The sequence below is a fragment of the Oncorhynchus keta genome, chromosome 14 (genome assembly GCF_023373465.1).
Source record: "Oncorhynchus keta strain PuntledgeMale-10-30-2019 chromosome 14, Oket_V2, whole genome shotgun sequence".
NCBI lineage: Eukaryota > Metazoa > Chordata > Actinopteri > Salmoniformes > Salmonidae > Oncorhynchus > Oncorhynchus keta.
This window is the reverse complement of record NC_068434.1, coordinates 7994535-8016037: the sequence shown is the minus strand read 5'-3', so window position 1 is coordinate 8016037 and position 21503 is coordinate 7994535. Positions and strand designations below refer to the sequence as shown.

Here is a 21503-nt window from a genome sequence, read left to right as displayed (position 1 = left end):
AGTCCTTCACAATATATCTGTCATAGAGGTCAATATTTCACATAGTCCTCCCACTATATATCTGCTATAGAGGTCAATATTTCACATAGTCCTCCCACTATATATCTGCTATAGAGGTCAATATTTCACATAGTCCTCCCACTATATATCTGCTATAGAGGTCAATATTTCACATAGTCCTCCCACTATATATCTGCTATAGAGGTCAATATTTCACATAGTCCTCCCACTATATATCTGCTATAGAGGTCAATATTTCACATAGTCCTCCCACTATATATCTGCTATAGAGGTCAATATTTCACATAGTCCTCCCACTATATATCTGCTATAGAGGTCAATATTTCACATAGTCCTCCCACTATATATCTGCTATAGAGGTCAATATTTCACATAGTCCTCCCACTATATATCTGCTATAGAGGTCAATATTTCACATAGTCCTCCCACTATATATCTGTCATAGAGGTCAATATTTCACATAGTCCTCCCACTATATATCTGCTATAGAGGTCAATATTTCACATAGTCCTCCCACTATATATCTGCTATAGAGGTCAATATTTCACATAGTCCTCCCACTATATATCTGCTATAGAGGTCAATATTTCACATAGTCCTCCCACTATATATCTGCCATAGAGGTCAATATTTCACATAGTCCTCCCACTATATATCTGCTATAGAGGTCAATATTTCACATAGTCCTCCCACTATATATCTGCTATAGAGGTCAACATTTCACATAGTCCTCCCACTATATATCTGCTATAGAGGTCAATATTTCACATAGTCCTCCCACTATTGATATCTGTCATAGAGGTCAATATTTCACATAGTCCTCCCACTATATATCTGCTATAGAGGTCAATATTTCACATAGTCCTCCCACTATATATCTGTCATAGAGGTCAATATTTCACATAGTCCTCCCACTATATATCTGCTATAGAGGTCAACATTTCACATAGTCCTCCCACTATATATCTGCTATAGAGGTCAATATTTCACATAGTCCTCCCTCTATATATCTGTCATAGAGGTCAATATTTCACATAGTCCTCCCACTATATATCTGCTATAGAGGTCAACATTTCACATAGTCCTCCCACTATATATCTGTTATAGAGGTCAACATTTCACATAGTCCTCCCACTATATATCTGTCGTAGAGGTCAATATTTCACATAGTCCTCCCACTATATATCTGCCATAGAGGTCAATATTTCACATAGTCCTCCCACTATATATCTGCTATAGAGGTCAATATTTCACATAGTCCTCCCACTATATAACTGCTATAGAGGTCAATATTTCACATAGTCCTCCCACTATATATCTGCTATAGAGGTCAATATTTCACATAGTCCTCCCACTATATATCTGCTATAGAGGTCAATATTTCACATATTTCTCCCACTATATATCTGCTATAGAGGTCAATATTTCACATAGTCCTCCCACTATATATCTGCTGTAGAGGTCAATATTTCACATAGTCCTCCCACTATATATCTGCTATAGAGGTCAATATTTCACATAGTCCTCCCACTATATATCTGCTATAGAGGTCAATATTTCACATAGTCCTACACCATATACAATGGGGCAAAAAAGTATTTAGTCAGCCACCAATTGTGCAAGTTCTCCCACTTAAAAAGATGAGAGAGCCCTGTAATTTTCATCATAGGTACAGTTCAACAATGACAGACAAAATGGGAAAATAATATCCAGAAAATAACATTATATATCTTTTAGAGGTCAATTTATTTCAAATTATGGTGGAAAATAAGTATTTGTCAAGAGGTCAATAGTTTATCACAATAGTCCTCCCACTATATATCTGTCAATAGAGGTCAAATAGTTTTCTGTAAGTCTTCACATAGTTTTCCACACTGTATGCTGGTAGTCAATTCCTCCATGCAGATCTCCACTATATATCTGTATAGGGGCTGTTAGCTCACATCTGTCATAGAGGTCAATATTTCAACTCCCTCCAAAGATTTTCTGTAGGGTCAATATTTTAGTCCTCTGGATACTGGCATAGAGGTCACTCCAGGACCTTGAAATAGTTCTCCCACTTCTTACATAGAGGTCCATAGTTCTCCCACTATATATCTGTCATAGAGGTCAATATTTCAATGCCCTATATTGCTGATGGAGGTCAATATTTCACATAGTTCTCAAAATCTATAGACAATATACATGGCTCCATTATTCTTTAGAGGTCAATATTTCAGTAGTCCTCTCCCTTTGCAGAGGTCAATATTTCAAAGCATGATGTTTCCACCCCCATCTGTCATAGTAGGTATGGTGTTCTTTGGATGCAACTCCCATTATATTGTCCTAGAAACATTTCACATAGTTCCTCCCACTATATATCTGTTTCATAGAGGTCAATATTTCACATAGTTCTCCCACTATCCAAATGCTCTCTAGAGTCAAATTTCAGACGGGCCTCATATACTGGCTGAAGCAGGGATTTCACATAGTCCTCCCACTATATATCTGTCTGGCACTGCAGGATTTGTCCTCCCCACTATATAGTCCCTCCCAGCGGCGTAATATTTGTCCCACTATTGTAGGCTTTGTTACTAGTTCTCCCACTATATCTGCTATAGAGGTCATTCATTAGGTCTCCCCCGTATGGGTCAATATTTCACATAGTTCTCCCACTATATATCTGTCATAGAGGTCAATATTTCAGTGGTCATTGTATGTCTTCCATTTCCTAATATCTGCTACAGAGGTCAATTTCTTCAAACATAGCTACTTACCTATTGCAGATTCAGTCTTCAGCCTAGAGGTCAATTTTTTTCATAGTCCTTTGACTATATTTGTCTTGGCCATAGTAGTTTGGAGTATGACTATTTGAGGTCCTCCCAGGTGTCTTTTATATATAACAAGTTCATAGAGGTCATTAATACATTTCACATAGTCTCCTATATATCTAGTTATATCTGTTCTCCCACTATAGAGAGTCAATAAATAGTTCTTGTTTGTAGGTCAATATTTCACATATTTTCCACATATTTGCAAATAAATTCTGTCCTATAGATTTTCTGGTCAATATTTTTTCTTCTCATTTTGTCTGTCATAGTTGATAGTCCTCCTACTATATATCTGTCATCAATATTTTAAGTGGGAGAACTTCAATATTTGGCTGACTAATTACATTTCCTCCCACTATATATCTGCTATAGAGGTCAATATTTCACATAGTCCTCCCACTATATATCTGCTATAGAGGTCAATATTTCACATAGTCCTCCCACTATATATCTGTCTATAGAGGTCAATATTTCACATAGTCCTCCCACTATATATCTGTCATAGAGGTCAATATTTCACATAGTCTCCAAATATATATATCTGTCAAAAATTAAAATAAAATCAGCTTGAATTCTGCTATAGATGTCTTATTTCACATAGCATTCAGTCATTCTCAGACTGCTCACATAGTCCTCCCACTATCCCTTTCCCTAGATGTACATGATAATCAATAGTCCTTCACATAGTTCTCATGTGATATCTGTCATAGAGGTCAATATTTCACATAGTTCTCCCACTATATATCTGTAATAGACATAATATTCAATGAATCTGTTATAGAGGTCAATAATCAATATTTAGATGATCATATTCATAGTCCTCCCATCTTGGATAATGGATGATCATCTGATAGAGGTCAATATTTACATAGTTCTCCCACTATATATTGTCTGTTTTGTTTATTGAGGTCAACCAATAACTACAAGACAAAGAACAGACCAGAGTTAATCTGTCTATAAAAATACATTTCACATACTACATATTAAATCAGTTTCCATTTATATACTCTCAAATGTTCTCATAGTAGGTCAATATTTGTATAGATAGTTCTTCAATATCTTATAGAGGTCAATATTTCACATAGTTCTCCCACTATATATCTGTCATAGAGGTCAATATTTCACATAGTCCTCCCACTATATATCTGTCATAGAGGTCAATATTTCACATAGTCCTCCCACTATATATCTGTCATAGAGGTCAATATTTCACATAGTCCTCCCACTATATATCTGTCATAGAGGTCAATATTTCACATAGTCCTCCCACTATATATCTGTCATAGAGGTCAATATTTCACATAGTCCTCCCACTATATATCTGTCATAGAGGTCAATATTTCACATAGTCCTCCCACTATATATCTGTCATAGAGGTCAATATTTCACATAGTCCTCCCACTATATATCTGTCATAGAGGTCAATATTTCACATAGTCCTCCCACTATATATCTGTCATAGAGGTCAATATTTCACATAGTCCTCCCACTATATATCTGCTATAGAGGTCAATATTTCACATAGTCCTCCCACTATATATCTGCTATAGAGGTCAATATTTCACATAGTCCTCCCACTATATATCTGTCATAGAGGTCAATATTTCACATAGTCCTCCCACTATATATCTGCTATAGAGGTCAATATTTCACATAGTCTCCCACTATATATCTGTCTATAGAGGTCAATATTTCACATAGTCCTCCCACTATATATCTGCTATAGAGGTCAATATTTCACATAGTCCTCCCACTATATATCTGTCATAGAGGTCAATATTTCACATAGTCTCCCACTATATATCTGTCATAGAGGTCAATATTTCACAGAATGAAAATAATATTCTCCCTCCCACTATATATCTTAGATGTCTTATTTATGATAGCTATATATTCAGTCATTTTCATATAGTTCTCACATATATCTGCTATAGAGGTCAACATTTCACCTTTCCCCCACTATATACATAGAGGTCAATATTTCACATAGTATGATATCATGTCAATATAGAGGTATTTCATAGTCCTCCCACTAATATGTAATCACATAGTCCTCATAATAATAACTAATCATCCTCCATAGATATATCATGACTCTCCATCTATATATGGATGTCAAGGTATTTCACATAGTTCTCCCACTATATATCTGCTATAGAGGTCAATATTTCACATAGTCCTCCCACTATATATCTGTCATAGAGGTCAATATTTCACATAGTCCTCCCACTATATATCTGCTATAGAGGTCAATATTTCACATAGTTCTCCCACTATATATCTGCTATAGAGGTCAATATTTCACATAGTCCTCCCACTATATATCTGTCATAGAGGTCAATATTTCACATAGTCCTCCCACTATATATCTGCTATAGAGGTCAATATTTCACATAGTCCTCCCACTATATATCTGTCATAGAGGTCAATATTTCACATAGTCCTCCCACTATATATCTGTCTATAGAGGTCAATATTTCACATAGTTCTCCCACTATATATCTGTCTATAGAGGTCAATATTTCACATAGTCCTCCCACTATATATCTGTCATAGAGGTCAATATTTCACATAGTCCTCCCACTATATATCTGCTATAGAGGTCAATATTTCACATAGTCCTCCCACTATATATCTGTCATAGAGGTCAATATTTCACATAGTCCTCCCACTATATATCTGATATAGAGGTCAATATTTCACATAGTCCTCCCACTATATATCTGATATAGAGGTCAATATTTCACATAGTCCTCCCACTATATATCTGATATAGAGGTCAACATTTCACATAGTCCTCCCACTATATATCTGATATAGAGGTCAACATTTCACATAGTCCTCCCACTATATATCTGTCACAGAGGTCAACATTTCACATAGTCCTCCCACTATATATCTGATATAGAGGTCAATATTTCACATAGTTCTCCCACTATATATCTGCTATAGAGGTCAACATTTCACATAGTCCTCCCACTATATATCTGCTATAGAGGTCAATATTTCACATAGTTCTCCCACTATATATCTGCCATAGAGGTCAACATTTAACATAGTCCTCCCACTATATATCTGCTATAGAGGTCAATATTTCACATAGTCCTCCCACTATATATCTGCTATAGAGGTCAATATTTCACATAGTTCTCCCACTATATATCTGCTATAGAGGTCAATATTTCACATAGTCCTCCCACTATATATCTGTCTATAGAGGTCAATATTTCACATAGTTCTCCCACTATATATCTGCTATAGAGGTCAATATTTCACATAGTTCTCCCACTATATATCTGCTATAGAGGTCAATATTTCACATAGTCCTCCCACTATATATCTGTCATAGAGGTCAATATTTCACACTAGAAAATTCATTTCACATATTCTTATATCCATTCATAGTTCTATCTCTGTCATAGAGGTCACATAGTTCCCACTATATGTACATAGAGGTCAAGTTGAACAGTCTTCACAATATATATAGAGGTATTTCATTAAATATATGTAAGAGACACATAGTTCATATATGAACAATATTAACATAATCCCACATATCTGTTTTCATAGATCATTATTCATACTCTCCACTATATCTGTCATAGAGATCAATATTTATGAGTAATTACTTATTGTCTGTTTTGTTTATTGACAACCATAACACATAGACAATAGAACATACTCCCACTATATATCTGATAGATCAAAACTACATAGGCCTTATAACAGCATAGTGTGTCTTCTTCAAGGCTACAAATTAATATCAGTTTTCTTTACATTTCACATAGTCTCCCACTAAATATCTGTCATAGAGGTCAATATTTCACATATCTCCCAGATATTCTTCATAGATTATCAGCATTTTTCATCATAGTCCTCCCACAATATATCTGTCATAGAGGTCAATATTTCACATAGTCCTCCCACTATATATCTGTCATAGAGGTCAATCAATAAATTCACATAGTCCTCAGTTGAATCAACATTCAGTTCCCACTATATATCTGCTATAGAGGTCAATATTTCACATAGTCCTCCCACTATATATCTGCCATAGAGGTCAATATTTCACATAGTCCTCCCACTATATATCTGCTATAGAGGTCAATATTTAACATAGTCCTCCCACTATATATCTGCTATAGAGGTCAATATTTCACATAGTCCTCCCACTATATATCTGCTATAGAGGTCAATATTTCACATAGTCCTCCCACTATATATCTGTCTATAGAGGTCAATATTTCACATAGTCCTCCCACTATATATCTGTCATAGAGGTCAATATTTCACATAGTCCTCCCACTATATATCTGCTATAGAGGTCAATATTTCACATAGTCCTCCCACTATATATCTGTCATAGAGGTCAATATTTCACATAGTCCTCCCACTATATATCTGCCATAGAGGTCAATATTTCACATAGTCCTCCCACTATATATCTGCTATAGAGGTCAATATTTCACATAGTCCTCCCACTATATATCTGCTATAGAGGTCAATATTTCACATAGTTCTCCCACTATATATCTGCTATAGAGGTCAATATTTCACATAGTCCTCCCACTATATATCTGCTATAGAGGTCAATATTTCACATAGTCCTCCCACTATATATCTGCTATAGAGGTCAATATTTCACATAGTCCTCCCACTATATATCTGCTATAGAGGTCAATATTTCACATAGTCCTCCCACTATATATCTGCTATAGAGGTCAATATTTCACATAGTCCTCCCACTATATATCTGCCATAGAGGTCAATATTTCACATAGTCCTCCCACTATATATCTGTCATAGAGGTCAATATTTCACATAGTCCTCCCACTATATATCTGCTATAGAGGTCAACATTTCACATAGTCCTCCCACTATATATCTGTCATAGAGGTCAACATTTCACATAGTCCTCCCACTATATATCTGCTATAGAGGTCAATATTTCACATAGTCCTCCCACTATATATCTGCTATAGAGGTCAATATTTCACATAGTCCTCCCACTATATATCTGTCTATAGAGGTCAATATTTCACATAGTCCTCCCACTATATATCTGTCATAGAGGTCAACATTTCACATAGTCCTCCCACTATATATCTGCTATAGAGGTCAATATTTCACATAGTCCTCCCACTATATATCTGCTATAGAGGTCAATATTTCACATAGTCCTCCCACTATATATCTGCTATAGAGGTCAATATTTCACATAGTTCTCCCACTATATATCTGCTATAGAGGTCAATATTTCACATAGTCCTCCCACTATATATCTGCTATAGAGGTCAATATTACACATAGTCCTCCCACTATATATCTGCTATAGAGGTCAATATTTCACATAGTCCTCCCACTATATATCTGCTATAGAGGTCAATATTTCACATAGTCCTCCCACTATATATCTGTCATAGAGGTCAATATTTCACATAGTCCTCCCACTATATATCTGCTATAGAGGTCAATATTTCACATAGTCCTCCCACTATATATCTGCTATAGAGGTCAACATTTCACATAGTCCTCCCACTATATATCTGTCATAGAGGTCAATATTTCACATAGTCCTCCCACTATATATCTGTCATAGAGGTCAATATTTCACATAGTCCTCCCACTATATATCTGCTATAGAGGTCAATATTTCACATAGTCCTCCCACTATATATCTGCTCATAGAGGTCAATATTTCACATAGTCCTCCCACTATATATCTGTCATAGAGGTCAATATTTCACATAGTCCTCCCACTATATATCTGCTATAGAGGTCAATATTTCACATAGTCCTCCCACTATATATCTGTCATAGAGGTCAATATTTCACATAGTCCTCCCACTATATATCTGTCTATAGAGGTCAATATTTCACATAGTTCTCCCACTATATATCTGTCTATAGAGGTCAATATTTCACATAGTCCTCCCACTATATATCTGCTATAGAGGTCAATATTTCACATAGTTCTCCCACTATATATCTGCTATAGAGGTCAATATTTCACATAGTCCTCCCACTATATATCTGCTATAGAGGTCAATATTTCACATAGTTCTCCCACTATATATCTGCTATAGAGGTCAATATTTCACATAGTCCTCCCACTATATATCTGCTATAGAGGTCAATATTTCACATAGTCCTCCCACTATATATCTGCTATAGAGGTCAATATTTCACATAGTTCTCCCACTATATATCTGTCATAGAGGTCAATATTTCACATAGTCCTCCCACTATATATCTGCATAGAGGTCAATATTTCACATAGTCCTCCCACTATATATCTGTCATAGAGGTCAATATTTCACTCCAAAATGAAAATAGAATCAGCTTGAATTCAGCCCTTACTATATATTCTGTCATAGAGGTCAATATTTCACATAGTCCTCCCTTTCCTAGATGTCAATTATAATTAATGTGATGAACTATAGTCATTCATAGAGGTATTTCAATATTTCACATGAGACAGAAATTCAATGAACAATAATAACTAATGCATTCTATTTTACATAGTCCTCCCATATTATTCATGACTCTCCATCTTGGATAATGGATGATCAGTATTATCTGGTAGAGTCAATATTACATTTGTCTGTTTTGTTTAGAGGTCAATATTTCACAAGACAAAGAACAGTTCTCCCACTATATATCTGTACCAGAGTGTTAATATATCTATAAAAATACAGGCCTTGTGAACAGCAGTGTGTCTTCTTCAAGGCTACAAATTAAATCAGTTTCTTTCATTTATTTCACATAGTCTCCCCACTATATATCTGTAGGTTGGTCAATATTAAGATGTTCTATAGATGTTCATATATCAGTCATTTCAACATCATAGTCCTCCCACTATATATCTGTCATAGAGGTCAATATTTCACATAGTCCTCCCACTATATATCTGTCATAGAGGTCAATATTTCACATAGTCCTCCCACTATATATCTGTCATAGAGTCAATATTTCACATAGTACCTTCAGTTGGACAACTTCTAGAGGTCAATATTTATCCCCTATATTCCTCCCACTATATATCTGTCATAGAGGTCAATATTTCACATAGTCCTCCCACTATATATCTGTCTATAGAGGTCAATATTTCACATAGTCCTCCCACTATATACTATAGAGGTCAATATTTCACATAGTCCTCCCACTATATATCTGCTATAGAGGTCAATATTTCACATAGTTCTCCCACTATATATCTGCTATAGAGGTCAATATTTCACATAGTCCTCCCACTATATATCTGCTATAGAGGTCAATATTTCACATAGTCCTCCCACTATATATCTGTCTATAGAGGTCAATATTTCACATAGTCCTCCCACTATATATCTGTCATAGAGGTCAATATTTCACATAGTCCTCCCACTATATATCTGCTATAGAGGTCAATATTTCACATAGTCCTCCCACTATATATCTGCTATAGAGGTCAATATTTCACATAGTCCTCCCACTATATATCTGCTATAGAGGTCAATATTTCACATAGTCCTCCCACTATATATCTGTCATAGAGGTCAATATTTCACATAGTCTCCCAAACTATATATCTGTCAAGAGGTCAAAATAAAATAGCTCCCACTGATATTCTGCTATTGATGTCAATATTATGAACATTCAGTCATTCTCAGACTGCTCACATATATCTGCTTACATCCCTTTCCCTAGATGTACATTAGTAATAATGTGATGAACAGTCATATCAATATATGTATGGTATTTCATTAAATTATGTAATGAGACAGAAATTCAATGAAGGTCAAATATATCTCCCACTAATGCATTCTGTTTTACATGATCAATATTTCACATAGACTCCCATCTTGGATAATGGATGATCATAGAGGTCAGTAATTACTTATTTGTCTGTTTTGTTTATTGAGGTCAATAACACAAGACATAGTCTATATATCTGATACTATAAAATATTTCAGGCCCTGTGAACAGCAGTGTGTCTTCTTCAAGGCTCAAATTTAAATAGTTTCTTTACATTTAGGTCAATACTCTCCCAAATGTTCTCAATATATTGTTAAGATGTATAGATAGTTCTTCAAATTATCTGTCATAGAGGTCAATATTTCATAGATCTCCCACTATATATCTGCCATAGAGGTCAATATTTCACATAGTCCTCCCACTATATATCTGTCATAGAGGTCAATATTTCACATAGTCCTCCCACTATATATCTGCTATAGAGGTCAATATTTCACATAGTCCTCCCACTATATATCTGCCATAGAGGTCAATATTTCACATAGTCCTCCCACTATATATCTGTCATAGAGGTCAATATTTCACATAGTCCTCCCACTATATATCTGTCATAGAGGTCAATATTTCACATAGTCCTCCCACTATATATCTGCCATAGAGGTCAATATTTCACATAGTCCTCCCACTATATATCTGTCATAGAGGTCAATATTTCACATAGTCCTCCCACTATATATCTGTCATAGAGGTCAATATTTCACATAGTCCTCCCACTATATATCTGCTATAGAGGTCAATATTTCACATAGTCCTCCCACTATATATCTGTCATAGAGGTCAGCTTAGAATTTAGCTTGATGTCTTATTATGAAGCATTCAGTCATTCTCAGACTGCTCACATATATCTGTCATAGAAGTCAACATTTCACATAGAATACATTCAGTTGGAGGTCAACAACTGACATAGGTCAATATTTCCTTTCCTTCCACTATATATCTGTCATAGAGGTCAATATTTCACATAGTCCTCCCACTATATATCTGCTATAGAGGTCAATATTTCACATAGTTCTCCCACTATATATCTGTCATAGAGGTCAATATTACACATAGTCCTCCCACAATATATCTGCTATAGAGGTCAATATTTCACATAGTCCTCCCACTATATATCTGTCATAGAGGTCAATATTACACATAGTCCTCCCACTATATATCTGCTATAGAGGTCAATATTTCACATAGTCCTCCCACTATATATCTGCCATAGAGGTCAATATTTCACATAGTTCTCCCACAATATATCTGTCATAGAGGTCAATATTTCACATAGTCCTCCCACTATATATCTGTCATAGAGGTCAATATTTCACATAGTCCTCCCACTATATATCTGCTATAGAGGTCAATATTTCACATAGTCCTCCCACTATATATCTGATATAGAGGTCAATATTTCACATAGTCCTCCCACTATATATCTGATATAGAGGTCAATATTTCACATAGTCCTCCCACTATATATCTGATATAGAGGTCAATATTTCACATAGTCCTCCCACTATATATCTGTATAGAGGTCAATATTTCACATAGTCCTCCCACTATATATCTGTCATAGAGGTCAATATTTCACATAGTCCTCCCACTATATATCTGTATAGAGGTCAATATTTCACATAGTCCTCCCACTATATATCTGTCATAGAGGTCAACATTTCACATAGTCCTCCCACTATATATCTGTCATAGAGGTCAATATTTCACATAGTCCTCCCACTATATATCTGCTATAGAGGTCAATATTTCACATAGTCCTCCCACTATATATCTGCTATAGAGGTCAATATTTCACATAGTCTCCCACTATATATCTGTCATAGAGGTCAATATTTCACATAGTCCTCCCACTATATATCTGATATAGAGGTCAATATTTCACATAGTCCTCCCACAATATATCTGCTATAGAGGTCAATATTTCACATAGTCATCCCACTATATATCTGTCATAGAGGTCAATATTTCACACCAAATGTCCTCACATAGTCCTCACTATATCTGTCATTGATGTCAATATTATCACATAGTCCTCCCACATTCAGTCATTCTCAGACTTTCACATATAGTGCTGCTTACATCCCTTTCCTATAGATGTACATGAGTAATTAATGTGATGATCAGTCATATCAATATGACATATTTCATTAAATTATGTAATGAGACAAATTCAATGACCAATAATAACTAATGCATTCTGTTATACATGATCAATATTTCATGACTCTCCATCTTATATCTGGATGATCAGATGAATATTTCACATAGTTCTCTGTATTTGTCTATATCTGCTATAGAGGTCAATATTTCACATAGTCCTCCCACTATATATCTGCCATAGAGGTCAATATTTCACATAGTCCTCCCTATATACTATATATCTGCTATAGAGGTCAATATTTCACATAGTTCTCCCACTATATATCTGCTATAGAGGTCAACATTTCACATAGTTCTCCCACTATATATCTGTCATAGAGGTCAACATTTCACATAGTCCTCCCACTATATATCTGCTATAGAGGTCAATATTTCACATAGTTCTCCCACTATATATCTGCTATAGAGGTCAATATTTCACATAGTCCTCCCACTATATATCTGCTCATAGAGGTCAATATTTCACATAGTTCTCCCAGAATATATCTGCTATAGAGGTCAATATTTCACATAGTTCTCCCAGAATATATCTGCTATAGAGGTCAATATTTCACATAGTCCTCCCAGAATATATCTGTCATAGAGGTCAATATTTCACATAGTTCTCCCACTATATATCTGCTATAGAGGTCAATATTTCACATAGTCCTCCCAGAATATATCTGCTATAGAGGTCAATATTTCACATAGTTCTCCCAGAATATATCTGCTATAGAGGTCAACATTTCACATAGTTCTCCCAGAATATATCTGCTATAGAGGTCAACATTTCACGTAGTCCTCCCAGAATATATCTGCTATAGAGGTCAACATTTCACATAGTTCTCCCAGAATATATCTGCTATAGAGGTCAATATTTCACATAGCCCTTCCACAATATATCTGCTATAGAGGTCAATATTTCACATAGTTCTCCCAGAATATATCTGCTATAGAGGTCAATATTTCACATAGCCCTTCCACAATATATCTGCTATAGAGGTCAACATTTCACATAGTTCTCCCAGAATATATCTGCTATAGAGGTCAACATTTCACATAGTTCTCCCAGAATATATCTGCTATAGAGGTCAACATTTCACGTAGTCCTCCCAGAATATATCTGCTATAGAGGTCAACATTTCACATAGTTCTCCCAGAATATATCTGCTATAGAGGTCAATATTTCACATAGCCCTTCCACAATATATCTGCTATAGAGGTCAATATTTCACATAGTTCTCCCACAATATATCTGCTATAGAGGTCAATATTTCACATAGTTCTCCCACAATATATCTGCTATAGAGGTCAATATTTCACATAGTTCTCCCACAATATATCTGCTATAGAGGTCAATATTTCACATAGTCCTCCCACTATATATCTGCCATAGAGGTCAATATTTCACACTCCAAAATGAAAATAGAATCAGCTTGAATTCAGCTTGATGTCTTATTATGAAGCATTCAGTCATTCTCAGACTGCTCACATAGTAGCACTGCTTACATCCCTTTCCCTAGATGTACATTAGTAATGAATGTGATGAACAGTCATTCCAATATGATGTGTGGTATTTCATTAAATTATGTAATGAGACAGAAATTCAATGAACAATAATAACTAATGCATTCTGTTTTAGAGATCATTATTCATGACTCTCCATCTTGGATAATGGATGATCAGTATTAGGTGAGTAATTACTTATTTGTCTGTTTTGTTTATTGACAACCAATAACACAAGACAAAGAACAGACCAGAGTGTTAATCTGATACTATAAAAACTATAGAGGGCCATTTGAATAGCAGTGTGTCTTCTTCATAGGCTCAAATTAAATCAGTTTCTTTACATTTATCAATACTCTCCCACAATATATCTCTATAGGAGGTCAATATTTCACATAGTTCTTCAAATTATCCAGCATTTTCACATCATAGACCTCCCACATAATATCTGTTGTAGAGGTCAATATTTCAGATATTTCCTCCCACTAAATCGTCATAGAGATCAACATCTCAGTTGAATACATTCAGTAGAGGTCAATATTTCACATAGTATCCCCCTATATTTCCTTTCCCTTTCACAACATATCTGCCATAGAGGTCAATATTTCACATAGTCCTCCCACTATATATCTGCTATAGAGGTCAATATTTCACATAGTCCTCCCACTATATATCTCCTATAGAGGTCAATATTTCACATAGTCCTCCCACTATATATCTGCCATAGAGGTCAATATTTCACATAGTCCTCCCACTATATATCTGCTATAGAGGTCAATATTTCACATAGTCCTCCCACTATATATCTGCCATTGAGGTCAACATTTCACATAGTCCTCCCACAGTATATCTGCCATTGAGGTCAACATTTCACACTCCAAAATGAAAATAGAATCAGCTTGAATTCAGTTTGATGTCTTATTTCGAAGCATTCAGTCATTCTCAGACTGCTCACATAGTAGTGCTGCTTACATCCCTTTCCCTAGATGTACATTAGTAATTAATGTGATGAACAGTCATTCCAATATGATGTATGGTATTTCAATAAATTATGTAATGAGACAAAGATTCAATGAACAATAATAACTAATGCATTCTGTTTTACATGATCATTATTCATGACTCTCCATCTTGGATAATGGATGATCAGAAGAGGGTGAGTAATTCACATATTTGTCTGTTTTGTTTATTGAGGTCAATAACACAAGACAAAGAACAGACCAGAGTGTTAATCTGATACTATAAAAACTACAGGCCTTGTGAATAGTTCTCCCACTATAACTGCAGTGTGTCTTCTTCAAAGATACAAATATAAATGTTTCTTTACATTTATCAATACTCTCCCCAAATGTTCTCAGAGGTAGGTTGGATTAGATGTATAGATGTTCTTCAAATTATCCAGATTTGGCATACAATACAATATATCTGCTATAGAGGTCAACATTTCACATAGCCCTCCCACAATATATCTGCTACAAAGGTCAATATTTCACATAGTCCTTCCACAATATATCTGCTATAGAGGTCAATATTTCACATAGTCCTCCCACTATATATCTGCAATAGAGGTCAATATTTCACATAGTCCTCCCACTATATATCTGCCATAGAGGTCAATATTTCACATAGTCCTCCCACTATATATCTGCCATAGAGGTCAATATTTCACATAGTCCTCCCACTATATATCTGCCATAGAGGTCAATATTTCACATAGTCCTCCCACTATATATCTGCCATAGAGGTCAATATTTCACATAGTCCTCCCACTATATATCTGCCATAGAGGTCAATATTTCACATAGTCCTCCCACTATATATCTGCTATAGAGGTCAATATTTCACATAGTCCTCCCACTATATATCTGCCATAGAGGTCAATATTTCACATAGTCCTCCCACTATATATCTGCCATAGAGGTCAATATTTCACATAGTCCTCCCACTATATATCTGCTATAGAGGTCAATATTTCACATAGTCCTCCCACTATATATCTGCTATAGAGGTCAACATTTCACATAGTCCTCCCACTATATATCTGCAATAGAGGTCAATATTTCACATAGAGGTCCCACTATATATCTGCCATAGGGGTCAACATTTCACAGAGTTCTCCCACAATATATCTGCTATTGATGTCACTATTTCAGAGGGGGTTGAGTTAAATGCAGAAGTCAGGACCAAGAGGGATGGAGGCATGGAGAGGCAGCCTTTAGTTACTATGCCCCCAGCCTGGGACCAAGAGGCATGGAGAGGCAGCCTTTAGTTATTATGCCCCCAGTCTCTGGAATAACCTGCCAGAGAAGCTGAGGATACATATTTCAAAGGGATTTTAAAACACCTTTTTAGCTTTGCTTTTCATTAGCGTGCTTTTTTGGTCTTTTCGTTTAAAATTGCTATTCTTTTTTTTCTTGTGTAAATATTTCAGTTTTTATTTTCAGGCAATTGATTTGTTATTAATTTTTTAAAAAGTATGAAATTAAGTGTAAATAATTGGGATGTTATTTCGACAACATCCTGTGAAATTGCAGAGCGCGATATTCAAAATGACAGAAATATAAATATTTAACATTCATGAAAATACTGTATCCGATTTCAAAAAGGCTTTACGGTGAAAGCCCACCATGCGATTATCTGAGGACAGCGCCCCACATACAAAAGCATGAAAAACATATTTCAACCAGGCAGGTGCGCCATGAATGTCAGAAATTGCGATATAATAAATGCCTTACCTTTGAAGATCTTCTTCTGTTGGCACTCCAAAAGGTCCCAGTTACATCACAAATGGTCCTTTTGTGCGATAATGTTCTTATTTGTATCCATAAAACCTCAGTTTAGCTTGTGCCCATGTTCCGCTCCTCACAGTCTCTGTAGCGAGACTCTAGACATAGTCTGAGTAGAGCATTAATATACCCTGTAAAGGCACACTGGACAGGTGTAATGAAGGCATGTAAAATGACCATAACAAGCATTATAATCATCTGTAAATGAACACTGAACAGGTGTAACAGGGGGAATATACATGGCTGTGACTATAACCGAAGATAATTCTCTTGGGAGGTAATACGGTCGGCATTTCATCGTGAGATATTTATTCTAAGGCGGGTGAACAAAAGGACTTGAGTTCCTTTATGTATATATATATATATATATATATATATATATATATATTACAATCACACCATGTGTAGTTAATCATCAAACATACACCTTATTTTAAATTATGGATTGCCTCGTATCCACTTGCCATAGTTTGTTCATCTCAATTGTCAGTAGAAACCACATTTGTTTAAGTAAGTCATCCATATCAGCTATGTTTTTTTAAAGCAGTAAATGAGGCTGAATGAACTGTTTCACTGAATGAGGCTCAATGAGAAATAGTTAATGACAAATCCCCAGTAACCTTCTAAGACGACATGGTAATATTGTCTAGATAGAGAACGACAGATCAGCTGTAAACAAGCAGGGCAGGTGGTAATACAGGCAATTACCTTAAAAACAAACAGTTCAAATCAAATGCAGCTTTAAATATATACTTGTAAAACATAAGATCTAGCATCACTTGTATATTTTGTACTCAAAATAAAAAACCTCACAAAATAAATCTACAATATTTACATCTTCAGTTGCAGAAAAGCCACCTATTTTAGTGATTTGCTGCTATACTGAACATCTACAGCTGGGTCAGAACATACTGGTTTGGGTTTGAGGATGAACAGGGTAAAACACTGTTGCCAGGGGCTACCACATGACTCAGCATTGTGCAGAATGTCACAGTAGAAACTTGATGAAAGTTGTCAAACTGAGACTACATTTAATGATAATTGACCAATAAAAATATATGGTTTCCGATGCCTTTTGTGAAAAGTAAAGTCTTGAATAACTTAAGGTGCCGACATGGATACTGTTTGTAAGTGCCCAGCTTGTAATAGGCCTGCACCCTATTTCATTGTGGAGCTAGAGGAGTTAGAGCCCTGTCTATGTTGGTAGATAAGATGAGAGCATCCCTCCAGCTAGGATGGAGTCCATCACTCCTCAGCAGGTCAGGCTTGGTCCTGTTTGTGGATGAGTCTCAGAAAGATGGTTTTAACCCAAACTCAGTCTATACCCCCAGCCCTGTCCCCTACACACCCTAACCCAAACTCAGCCTATACCTCCAGCCCTGTCCCCTGTCCCCTACACACCCTAACCCAAACTCAGTCTATACCCCCAGCCCTGTCCCCTGTCCCATACACACCCTAACCCAAACTCAGTCTATACCCCCAGCCCTGTCCCCTGTCCCCTACACACCCTAACCCAAACTCAGTCTTTACCCCCAGCCCTGTCCCCTACACACCCTAACCCAAACTCAGTCTTTACCCCCAGCCCTGTCCCCTGTCCCCTACACACCCTAACCCAAACTCAGTCTTTACCCCCAGCCCTGTCCCCTGTCCCCTACACACCCTAACCCAAACTCAGCCTATACCTCCAGCCCTGTCCCCTGTCCCCTACACACCCTAACCCAAACTCAGTCTTTACCCCCAGCCCTGTCCCCTGTCCCCTACACACCCTAACCCAAACTCAGTCTTTACCCCCAGCCCTGTCCCCTGTCCCCTACACACCCTAACCCAAACTCAGTCTTTACCCCCAGCCCTGTCCCCTGTCCCCTACACACCCTAACCCAAACTCAGCCTATACCTCCAGCCCTGTCCCCTGTCCCCTACACACCCTAACCCAAACTCAGCCTATACCTCCAGCCCTGTCCCCTGTCCCCTACACACCCTAACCCAAACTCAGTCTTTACCCCCAGCCCTGTCCCCTGTCCCCTACACACCCTAACCCAAACTCAGTCTTTACCCCCAGCCCTGTCCCCTGTCCCCTACACACCCTAACCCAAACTCAGTCTTTACCCCAGCCCTGTCCCCTACACACCCTAACCCAAACTCAGTCTTTACCCCCAGCCCTGTCCCCTGTCCCCTACACACCCTAACCCAAACTCAGTCTTTACCCCCAGCCCTGTCCCCTGCACAGCCTAACCCAAACTCAGCCTTTACCCCCAGCCCTGTCCCCTACACACCCTAACCCAAACTCAGCCTTTACCCCCAGCCCTGTCCCCTACACACCCTAACCCAAACTCAGCCTTTACCCCCAGCCCTGTCCCCTGCACACCCTAACCCAAACTCAGCCTTTACCCCCAGCCCTGTCCCCTACACACCCTAACCCAAACTCAGCCTTTACCCCCAGCCCTGTCCCCTACACACCCTAACCCAAACTCAGCCTTTACCCCCAGCTCTGTCCCCTGTCCCATACACACCCTAACCCAAACCCAGTCTTTACCCCCAGCCCTGTCCCCTACACACCCTAACCCAAACTCAGCCTCTACCCCCAGCCATGTCCCTTGTCCCTATACACCGTAACCCAAACTCAGTCTTTACCCCCAGCCTCCTAAATTGTATGTCTGACTTTATGATTTGTAAATTCCCCGCAGTTCCCAACATTGACCAGCAGGTGGTAATGATACTCTCTTCTCAGACAGTAAATGACCACCAGTCAGCTACATTTATGCTACATTTATTTTGTTAGGAGGGGATGGAAAAGCATTGAGACTATTTTTCATGGAAGCAATTTTACTCATTTACTCATGTGAATGTGTCCAAAGAGATAAGAGAAGCTAATATTGATAGTCACTGTTAAATCTTTACAGCTCAGGATAATATGACTATAATTAAAGATCATCACTACCATCTGCTGGCTGGATCGGTCTTCTGATTAGAACCCTATTCTACACACTGCTAACCTTAGAAAGAAAGAAGAAAGAAGAAGTGATGTTTGTATCTGTGTGATTGAGCAAAAGAGAGAATTTGATGAATGGTAATGATGTAAATATGAATGTTTTCTCTTTTTATTGCAGTTAAAATGGCAGAGTCCAGAGTTCATAGTAAGTCACCATGCTATAATTAATGATGAACTTTTCTTTCATATATCTGGGAGAACAGAACTAAACCAACTATTGGGGTAAATATCTGTTCATGTTATTATAGACAGAGCACTCTGTAACAACTGTGACCAAGAATAAAACATACTTTTAAATAAATAAATAATCAAAATGGATGACATGTTAGGCTACTAGTGGCATAAGATTAGCATAGTGGCATGTCTGGGAAAGATGTGGGAACAAATGGGATAATATCATTCTAGATTGTAGCATCACATTCTTCTATGACATATAGACTTTCCTTCAAATGAATCTGTCTGTCTGGGATTGTGGGGGTTGTATTTTAGAATTGACATGGTCCTGGTTGTTGTATGTCTATTGTAGTTTTTAATTCAGATGTGTTTATAAATGTACTGAGAGGATTTGTGTTCCTGACACAGATGATGTCATTAAACATGAAATGTTCTCTTTCTGAACAGATCAGTTTAAACTCACCTCAGAAGACCATGTGAGGGCCGATGTTGGTGAAGAGGTCACCCTCCCCTGTCACCTCTCACCTGACACCAGTGCTGTTGCCATGACGATCAGGTGGTTTAAAGGGACAGAGTGTATTTACCTGTATAAGAATGGCCAGGTGACAGAGAGGAGTGGCTATGAGGGCAGAGTGAGTCTGATCACCCAGGAGCTGGAGAGAGGCAACGTATCTCTGAGGCTGAGAGACTGCAGGAGGTCAGATAGAGGAGTCTACATCTGTCAGGTCATCCATGGAGAACAGAAGGAGGAGGCTGGAGTGGGTTTATGGGTCAGAGAAGGTAAGTGTTCTAGAACTCCAGTAATGTTTCTAAACACCTAAACAACAACAATAACAACCAGTCTCTTTCCCTGTACAGAACACTTGTACTTTCTCATGTAGGTAGGAGTTCATAGTAGGAGTTACAGATGAATAGACTAGATTCATTCTGAATATCAACTAGTTACAATGCATTTTACCATCACTAATGTAAGGTCTACCTGGTTAAATAAAGGTGAAATAAAATACATTTTAAAAAGACAAAGAGCAGACCAGAGTGTTAATCTGATACTATAAAAACTACAGGCCTTGTGAACAGCAGTGTGTCTTCTTCAAGGGAACAAACTAAATCAGTTTCTTTACATTTATCAAAACTCTTCCCAAATGTTCTCAAGGTAGGTTGGATTAAGATGTATAGATGTTCTTCAAATTATCCAGCATTTTCATATCATAGATCTCCCACAATATATCTGCTATGGAGGTCAACATTTCACATAGTTCTCCCAGAATATATCTGCTATAG

The 21503-nt window shown here is 37.1% G+C and overlaps 1 protein-coding gene and 1 long non-coding RNA gene across 17 annotated transcripts in view; one reads left to right on the top strand and one right to left on the bottom strand.

Annotated features, from left to right (window-relative positions):
* The window catches only part of LOC127907163 (histone-lysine N-methyltransferase, H3 lysine-79 specific-like), a 233665-nt gene that overhangs the window by 10315 nt on the left and 201847 nt on the right, over positions 1-21503 (top strand). The window contains exons 5-8 of one of the 14 annotated variants that reach the window (XR_008063550.1): positions 5478-5609; positions 5654-5697; positions 7905-7948; positions 14122-14446. The gene's annotated coding sequence lies outside the window, so the exon portion shown is untranslated. Of the gene's footprint in view, positions 1-28; positions 900-1086; positions 1111-5477; positions 5610-5653; positions 5698-5785; positions 5844-7727; positions 7817-7860; positions 7949-8124; positions 8484-14121 lie in introns of those variants that run through there. The other 13 variants (XR_008063553.1, XR_008063552.1, XR_008063551.1 and 10 more) reach the window with 13 other exon arrangements.
* On the bottom strand, positions 17527-20193 carry LOC127907168 (uncharacterized). Of its 3 annotated transcripts, none has more exons than XR_008063569.1 (3): positions 19007-20193; positions 18537-18953; positions 17527-18430 (listed from the first exon to the last, which is right to left on the bottom strand). It is a non-coding gene; the product is annotated as an uncharacterized LOC127907168 (long non-coding RNA). The 3 variants fall into 3 exon arrangements; XR_008063570.1 differs by having other exon boundaries at positions 18537-19006; positions 19060-20193; XR_008063571.1 differs by having other exon boundaries at positions 18537-19006; positions 19113-20193.